The sequence below is a fragment of the Mustela nivalis genome, assembly GCF_964662115.1.
Source record: "Mustela nivalis genome assembly, chromosome: 2".
NCBI classification, from domain to species: domain Eukaryota; kingdom Metazoa; phylum Chordata; class Mammalia; order Carnivora; family Mustelidae; genus Mustela; species Mustela nivalis.
In genome coordinates, this window is record NC_139021.1 from 7317998 (window position 1) to 7327689 (window position 9692).

Genomic DNA, 9692 nt, shown 5'->3' on the forward strand with positions numbered 1-9692 from the left:
TCTGTGGATGACAAAGTCACACCAGGACTCAGGATTGGGCGAGGAGGGATCAGACGAGTTCTGTAGTCACAAGATGCACTCCGTTTTCACACAGAGTTATATTCCTTTTACATAAAGTTACATCTCAGAGTTCTGAGATGGTGGGATCACACGACGTGTGTTGGGGTGGAAGGTCTGCGTGTTCAGAAACCTAAGTGGAAGCCACTACTACCAACTGGTGTGGCTTTGAACACGTTACTTCACATATCAGAGCCTCAAATTCCCTCCCTTGCAAAACTAAGGCTGGTGCTAACTTCCTTGCCGGGGCGGATTGAGTGGTGTCTCTTACATAAAGTGCTTAGGACACCGCCTGCCTAAATGTGAGCTTCCCTTTCCACCTAGAATCCTCCCCACTCCTAAATTCCCTACCACTGAGTCTGTAAGGAACCTGCCTTTTCAGTTAAATTCCTGGAGTGAGCATTTGAAGAGAGGCTTAAGCTGGGTTTTATTATCCGATGCAGATAACTTTTTTGATGTGTATCAATCATTTTCATTTGTAAGGTGGGTGGATTTTATATATCTATAGCTAGCTTCTGGGAGAAAAATCTTTAAAGCTTCAAGATGGGATTTTAAAACATCTTTATAGATGAAAAAAGCAAAAGTTTAACCTTCAAGGAAAATAAAAGAGAACATGAAGTCTATACTTGAATACACACAATACCAAAAAAAAAAAAAAGACTGAGTTTGGGATTGCAGATGTATGACCTTGATGTCCATTGTTCGGGCAGCATAAAAAGGATTACCTTCCCCTGTGCTGTTGAGGAGGCAGCCCAATGCATCATATAATTCCTCCAGATCCATCCTCATCCAGGACGCTGCCCCAGAACCTAAAACCTCCCTATCCGAGATGCTTCGCTCATGCATATCATTGCTCCCTCACCTACAATCTTCATTCATTCATTCATTCATTCACGTTAGAGTCTCTTTTCAACTGATTACCACTGGCCAGGCACTGGGTTAGCTGCCCTGATACTGGCAGCCCCAATATGGATACTTGATTTACAGAGAGAAGGGGGGACAGTAGGCATGCACACACAATCACAACATAGAGCAAGTTTTATGCTATAAAATAACTATAGAGGAAGTAACATACTATAAGAGCAGTAAGAATGGTGGAGGGGAAATAGACTCAGTTCAAAAACAAACACAGGAAACAATATCAACAATATCACTATTGTGCTCTAAGGTGCAATGAACAAGCGCAGAATCGGAAACACTTGACATTGCCTGGGGATGTTACAGAAGGCTGTAGGGGGAGGGGGGTGGGAGGGAGGGGGTTTCTGAGCTGCTTATAGGAAGAGCAGAAGAAGAAAATATCTTGGACCCTTCACTCCATGGTAACAGATGAATTTCATAACAGGAATAATCTAGGTCATCCTAACTGCCTCTTCCTTTCTTTGCTTCCATAATTTCTGACTGTTTGCCAGATCAAGGCCTCGAAGGTGTGATACGCGGGCTAGGTCTGTTTTATAAAAGGCTGAAGTGCAGAATGGGAGAACCTTGAGCATCATCTGCTCCAGCCTTATCTTTTGCAGATCAAAGTTCAGTCCCTAAGAGGTTAGGACTTGGACCCTGGGTTTCCCTAATCCTCTAAATGCCTCCCCCTGAAGATGCTTTTCAGAGTATCCAAGAGCCTTCACATACCTGGGACAGCAGGTGCTAACAGCCCCATTTTACGGAGGAGAAAACAGAGGCTGAACATAGGACAGGAACCCACTTCCCACAATCACAGGGCGGAAGTTGTAGGCTGCGAAAGCAACCCTGTCTGGGAGTCCTGCGCCCCAGCCAGGCTCGGGAGCGCTTTCGCCGATGCGCTGCTGCCGCCTAGAGGCAGGAGCTCCGAGGGGGCGCCCAAGGAGGGCAGGCCGAGCTGGAGGCACGCTGGACCCCAGCAGGGAAGCCACTTTCCCCTCTTCCAGCCGAGCCGGCCCACTCGCTCAAAACTTCTGTGCATCCCTCCGGGGCTACTCCTGCAAGCTATACCCTCTAATGCGGCCAAGCCGAACCCTGGGCTGGAAGCAGGAGCAGCCCGCGCTCGAGGGACCGGTTTCCATCCGCCTCGTGATGAGCGAAGGGAGCGAGGAAGGCAGTATCCCTCGGAAATAGTTGGCTGCAACCTGTGGGTTTGCACGATGAATCTGTGACTCCTTCGGAGCGTGGGCCCGGCGGGGTGTCTCCTGCGGGCACCGGCCACGCAACGCCAGGTACAAGCGGGCTGGGATGCAGCTAGTAGTCTGCCCCATCCCTTTCATTACTGGCCATTTCGCTGTGACATTATACATCGTGAGTCTAACTGTCGGTAGCGATCATCCTTTTGAATAATGCATTGTCGCAGGCAGGTGGAGACGCCAAGGGACCCAACTGCAGACCCATAGCGCCGCCACGTGGTGAACCAAAAGACGACGGCTTCCTCTCGTGGTGCTCGTGCTCCAGGACCGCACAGGAGACCAACATCTACAGAGGGAAGGGAATTCTAAAGAAAGGTCCAGCTTTCTCTAGCCAGTCCTACCAATTCCACTAACATTTCATAGCCCTGCTCTGTGCCAGACACCGAGCGACAACTCCTAGAACCGATGATGGATAGGACATGGCCCCCGCCCCGTGGGGAGTACAGAGGTGACCACCAAGAACCCAGCAGGATCTGATGGAGATGGGAAGAGAGGGGCCACAGTGTCCAAGGACTCAACAGCCTATAACCAGGCCAAGTCTTAGCAAGGCTGCCCCTTTCCTGCTACGAGTTCAAAGGTATTTCCTTTCTCTGGGATTTCTGAAGAATTATTTATATCTGTCACGGGAATCCTGGATAGAGACAGTTCTAATTGTTAAGAGAGGTTGTTCTTAGCTCTTCTGAGGTCACATACCCTTGGAGAAGCTGGTGAAGTCTGTGGGTTCACCCTCTTAGAAAATACACCCATGTCACATGCAACAACACAGCAGAGAGCTTCTCAGATCCCGTGATGCTCCTGTACGCATTCCCCTGAGGGTCCCTGGTCTCCTGATCACTTGGACATCTATGCCTTAGCACAAAAGATCACCCTTCCTACTTCAGGGAACTAGATTACTAGCTGTGAGATGGGTGCAGGTCATCAATGAAATCAGAGAGATTGCCAAGCACCCACGATGCACTCCAGAAAGCTCCTTTACGAGTTGGCAAGGGACTTGGCACTGGGACCTGTACCCCCTTCGTCTGACGGTCTGGATGCCACAGATGTTCAGGGCCTGGGCTTGGGTCCACATGCCTGCTTCACCCTCAGAACAATCACTCAGCCTCCCTGGGGCTTGGCCTTCTCACCTGGCTCTACTTAGAAGTAAATTTAAGTCTGAGTGCCTGACAGATACTAAGAGCTCAAACACTAGCTTTTTATCATCAACATTATAATCAGGATGAATTAATTCTCTAACCCAGCCAGCGACGATTTACCTATCACCCACTATTTACCCAGTGACAAATACTAAGTGTTGGAGACACAGATTTGGCTGGATGCCTGGCTATATAGCTAGACCCCAGCTTCCAAAGTTTGGCCCAAGGACACACAGCAAAGTTATCACCAAGCTGTTAGCTTGTTATAAATGCCAGTTCTCAGGGCCCTGCCCAGAACTACTGAGTCAGAATCTGCATTTTAACAAGATCCCCGGGGAATTTCCAGACATTTTAACATTTGAGAAGCCCTGCTGTAAATCTTGAAGATAGAGAGAGAAGATGGCTTTTGAACAGTTGCCTTACTTTGTAGTCTAGAGAGAATCAGAACCAGCCAGAAGCAAATTGTCTTTGTTCTTTGTCATGCAAAGTGTCACTATTCAAAGCAGGTCAGAGCACTGTTTCGACCTCACAGAGGTTGTCCTTCCAAGTACGAGAGAGCTCTGCAGACGGGCGGGGAGGAAAGGTGCACAGTTGGCTCAGAAGCTAAGAAGCCTCCTGGGGGAAAGGGACCAAAAACTCCCATGCCTTTCCTTTGGAAAGTCAACATCGTTGGAAGTTCTCTCACAAACCCAGGCGGTTGCCGAGCCATCTCTTAGCAGGAATGGCCACCGAGGGAGCTGCAGGAGGGCACAGCAGGCAGGAATGTTGGGGCGATGTGGTCTAGTAGAGGGTGGCTATGTAAATCCAGAAATGAATCCTTATAACAGGGGTCAGTCTCCTCACTTCCCAGGAAGGGCACTTCAGCCTGGAAGAAGGTTCTCGAGGAAAGTCCCAGGGAGCTTAAGAGTCACCCCCAAAGCTCTCTGCTCACAAAACACCCAACCAGCACAAAGGGTCCTCTGGTGAGAATAGCCACACTGGGGGTTAGGGGTGGTGGGGAGGGGGGTGTTAAGTACAAATTCAGTACAATCAAGACAACATTCTCCAGGGACACACAGGAGGAAACCTAGTTTGGCACTGAGCCGTCAGGAAGACCTTGTGCCCTTTGAAGCAGGCTTGGGAGAACACGGGGGCCCAGGGAAGGTGGAGCAGCCAATACAAGGCCTGGGCCTTGGGTACAGGGCAACTTGGTCTCACTGAAGCTTGAGAGCCGAAGCGAGTCTGCGACTACAGAAATTGATTAAGGCCAGATCTCCGAGGACCGAGAGGACCTCCTACAGAACTCGCAGGTACCTGGGAGCTGTAGAAAGCCACAGCAACTTTTGAGAAGACCATGCTTCAGGTCGTCCGAGGACCCCAGCAAGGGTGGTTTGAGGAATAAGAGAAATTTAAGGCAGGAGATCCACTTAGAGGATAGCCCCAAGGCCTGACCCAGACAATGGAGGGGAGAAACTTGGGGAGGCATTTTGGAGGGAAAAGACAAGCCTCTCCACTTGCTGAAGAACAAAGAAAAGGCCTGGAACTGAATATGGCCTCTAGGTGCCCACCTTGGCAGGTTTAAAGCCAGATGAAGAGGAGCGGCCAGATGAAGTGGGGCTCTGACAGCCTGGTGGCTTCTCACCAGCAGGCAGCGTGTCTCTCTTTCTCTCTCTCTTCTTGCTTTCTGTGCACCCTGCAGCCCCGCAGGAAAATACTCTAAAACCCAGCCAATGCTTGGGAAGATCTGAGAGTAGCCAGAGCCCCGTTAGGACGAGGGGGCTGGAGAGTGAGCAGTAGAGTCAGGCATGCAGGTGCGAGGGCCCCAAAGCACCCCAGACACCAGGGCTGGGAGCTTCCCTGGTTGGCCAGAGTGGATCTGCGTTGTCTCACATCACATGTTGCAGGGGGGTGGGGAGGGAGGTTAATCTGTGCATGGGACTCCACTGAGAAAGGAAAACTTGAAACTCCCACCTGGTTTCCCCGGGGTTCTGTCCTCAGTGCCTTTGTCCCGGTGGATTTAGTCTGTACCCCATCACTGTAATAAACCACACCTGTGATTACAGTATCTTGTCTGGATCCTTCTAATGAATCATCAAACCTAAGGGTGGCCTCAGGTTCCCCCAAGGACCCACCGTACTCTCCAGGCCTGCCTCCTCGCTCAGGACACTGCTGTAGCAAACAGCAGCGAGCATACCGGTGCATCTGGACAGCTCCCTGTCTCAGTTGTACCATGGAACTCGTTTTCTGGGTAGGCACCTCTTTCGTCAATGTCTAGATGGACTAAAGCCACTACTTGAGGACTTAGCCACTCTGGTGCACGTGCAAACTTGGGAAGATGCGTGTGAACACCCCTTCCTTGTATCGAGCCTTCGGGAATGGAAGACTGCGGCCAGTGGGTGAGGCACTCTCATTCTCACCTCTTGGGCGGAAAATTCAAAAATGCCCCCTGTGTGGTTATTCCAAGAGTCCTTCGTGATGAAACTGAGCTCGACCGCGCACAGCAGTCACCGCTCAGTTCTTCGCCTGCTTTGGCTTTTCCTCCTTCCCCGTTTTACTCTTTCCAGCTCTCCATTCTGGTGCTGTAGCATCACTTCACTAAACAGACTACGTGCACACAAGCCCACGCTCGGGATCTGCATCTGGGGAGGAATCCGGGCTCAGACCAAGGAAAACTTCCAGATGACAGTGGCCTTGTGCTCCTGGCACTCTGTGGCACCTTCATTTCAGCAGCAAGATCGTCTGTGGTCATGTCATCATTCAAAGCCCTCATTACTGCTGAGAGTTATATGCCAGGTTCAAAGCCCAGCTTCTGCCTCTGTCTCCTCAGTGTGGTCAAGTCTGCAGGAGACCAGGAACAGACACGTCCAAGGAAAGGCGGCGCATGAAGGGAAACGCACATGCGTTCCGTCCCCTCTGCACGGGCAGCTCCACCAGCACTAGGCTTGCCCTGCGTTATTAGCTTTGTATAACCCTTAGCCGTGCTCCTGCAAAGCCGTCTCTACCATACAGCAGCCGTGCAAGTAGCCCTTCTCTGGAGAGCGAGAGCGCCAAGCAGTGTAGCACTCGGCACTTGCAGAGTCTCGATGGGTAGAAGTGATAGAAAATGTCATTTCTTCTTGCCAAAATGTGGAATGTGAATCTGACCAAACCTCTAGAACTAATTACCACTTTATAGGAAATATGGGGGATAGAGCAATGTGTTAAGATACAATCCATCAAATCCAGAACATGGAAAACTCTAGAAGATAAATGACCTGGTTTCTTTAATGAGAATCTGACGAGACAAAGAGCCAGAGAAGGAGAGACAAGAATCAGCCAAGATTAAATGAAGCTTAGAAACATGTCAAGCAAATGTGATAAGTGCACTTACTCTGACAAAAGTAATTGTAAAAACAAAAGATCTCTTTGTACTCCATCGGGGAAATTTGAGAACTCTCTGTATATTTGATGATATTAAGGAATTATTTTGAATTTTTAGGAGGGATGATGGTATCATCGTTGTATTTTTTCTAAGAATGTGTCTGTTCTACTGAAGCATTTGCAGATAAAATAATTTGATGTCTGAGATTTCCTTTAAAATATCTCAACATGGACCAAAAAAAAAAAAAAAAAACAACAACACAAAGAGGGTGGGGGAGGGGGATAAATGAGACCCTCACGGTTGTGATCTTTGTTGCCTGATTGGTGTGTGCCTGGGGGCTCATTCAGCTTTTCTGTCTGCTCTCCTGCAGATTTGGAAATTTTCCTTATTACAAAAAAAAGAGGAAAGGGAAGAAGGAAGGCGGGAAAGAAGGAGAGAGGAGGGGACCTGTCCTTTGCTGCTGTTCCTCTAAAGATGATGTCATCCCAGCAGCACTTCTGGTGGTGGCCTAAGCACAGCAGTAGGAAGAATGACAATGATGCTGCTCATGATGTCTGTGCTGAGGTGGGGCAAGTGCCCTTGTCTGGGTTGGACTGAGAAGGAGCCACAGTGATTCACCGAATTCTGTCGAGAGCTGCCTTCAGTCTGTGCAGGTCCTGTCTCAGTCTGGGGCTGGGCCCCACTGTCCCCAAAGTGCTTGCAAACAAGCACCAGGACAGCATGCACATGCCTTGTGCAAGCCAATCCCCACAGGAGGTGGGGAGCAGAAGTGAGGACGGCAGGGAGGGCTGGTTGGAGCGGAACTCTAGGAGGAGAGGCTTCCCCAAGCCCTCACCTCAGCTCTCTGCGCACACGGTGAGGGCACGCAGTTGACGAAATTCCTGTGTGGTAAGTAGTAGGAAATACTGAGTATCCATAGCTCAGTCCCCTCCTTTCTTCCTCTGGGGAGTGAGCTGCCCCAGGGAACAGACTCAAGAACTTGAACCAGACCATAACGACACAGAGAACCCCTAAAAATTTTTAAGTAAAGAAATGAGGGGTGTTTATCTTTTATTTACATCTTACCTTCTGCTCTTTGCATCTTCTGGTCCCCTTGCCCGTAATGCTTATCCTTACACTTTCCACCTCTTGCCTTGATTCACTTGCACTCATTCTCGAGGATGCAGCTTAGCTGACGCCTCCTCTGAGAAGCATTCTCTGACTGCTCCATCACTTAGAACCTACCTATGTCCAAGTCCATGTTCACTTGTCTCCATCCTAGACTGCAAGTCCCAAGGAACAGGGACCCCCTGCCCTGTTCATCCTTGACTCCCTGGAGTCCCTAGCTCCCCACCACGTGACAGTACCAAATTAACCATCTAATGTGAACTATTGAATTGACTTTGAAATGTGACCAAAAATACGTCTATATTGGAGATAGATAGAGCAGGAATCAAAGGTCCTCCGTCGAGAAGGACGGATGGAAGATGATAAGGACAGGAGAGACTGAACACGGCTCAGAGACAGGGCGAGCCAGCCTTCCCTGAGATTGATAGATGCAGATAGCAGAGTCCTTCTCTTAGGAGTTGCCTAAGCTACTTTGCACATCACCCCTTGCTCCATCCTTTAGGATGTTCTCTACTTTCCTCCAGTCAGTGTCTCCTTGTCCCGATCCCTTACTCCACTGTAACTCCAGTTACTTTGAAGTCTTCATTATATGATACTTTCCCTGTTCACATGCACTGGGCTTTCCTCTCCGGTCTGTATCGTGACTGATACAATTTATCAGCAACATGATAAACCTCTTTGCTTAAACTACTTTATTTCTTTTTTTTTTTCAGCACACCGATACAGTGATTGAATTATTTATACATGCTGTGACATGGCAGTAGGAAAAAGAAAATAGTCATCATGCCCAGATATATAGATAAGTGCTCTAGATAAGTGTTTCCAAATATTAGCCTCAAATGAATGACCTGGGGTTCTTTTATATATATGCATATTTGGGGGGGACATAATTGACATAGAGCATTATATTAGTTTCAGGTATACAACACAACAATTTGGTGAGAAATGCTCATTGTGATAAGTCTGGCTAATATGCATCACCACACATGGTTATAATTTTTTCTCTTGTGATGAGAACTTTTAAGATCTCCTCTCTTAGCAACTTTCAAGTATACACGACAGTATTATGAAATACAGTCACCAAGCTGTACATTACATCTGTGACTTACTGTCTTATAATTGGAAGTTTGTACCTTCTGATCACCTTTGCCCATTTTGCCCATCCCCATCTTCTTTTATTCTGTTCCTCGCCATTGAAGTCCAGACCCACCCACAAGTAAAGAAATAACTGAAAGGGGTTTGGTAGTGCTGAGCTCTGGACACCATGAGAGCTCAGGGGCAATTCTTTTTTTTTTTTTTTAACTTTATTTTATTTTTTCAGTGTTCCAAGATTCATTGTTTATGCACCACACCCAGTGCTCCATGCAATACTTGCCCTCCTGCATACCCATTACCAGGCTCACCCAACCCCCCATCCCTCTCCCCTCCAAAACCCTCAGTTTGTTTCTCAGAGTCCACAGTCTCTCATGGTTTGTCTCCCCCTCCGATTTCCCTTAACACACCTCTCCTCTCCTCCCAATGTCTTCCGCGTTACTCCTTATGCTCCACAAATAAGTGAAACCATATGATAATTGACTCTCTCTGCTTGACTTATTTCACTCAGCATAATCTCCTCCAGTCCCATCCATATTGATACAAAAGTTGGGTATTCATCACTTCCGGTGGAGGCATAATACTCCATTGTATATATGGACCATATCTTCTTTATCCATGCATCTGTTGAAGGGCATCTTCGTTCTTTCCACAGTTTGGTGACCGTGGCCATTGCTGCTATGAACATTGGGTTACAGATGGCCCTTCTTTTCACTACATCTGTATCTTTGGGGTAAATACCCAGTAGTGCAATTGCAGGGTCATAGGGAAGCCCTATTTTTAATTTCTTGTGAGTTTTTTGTGTGTGTGGGT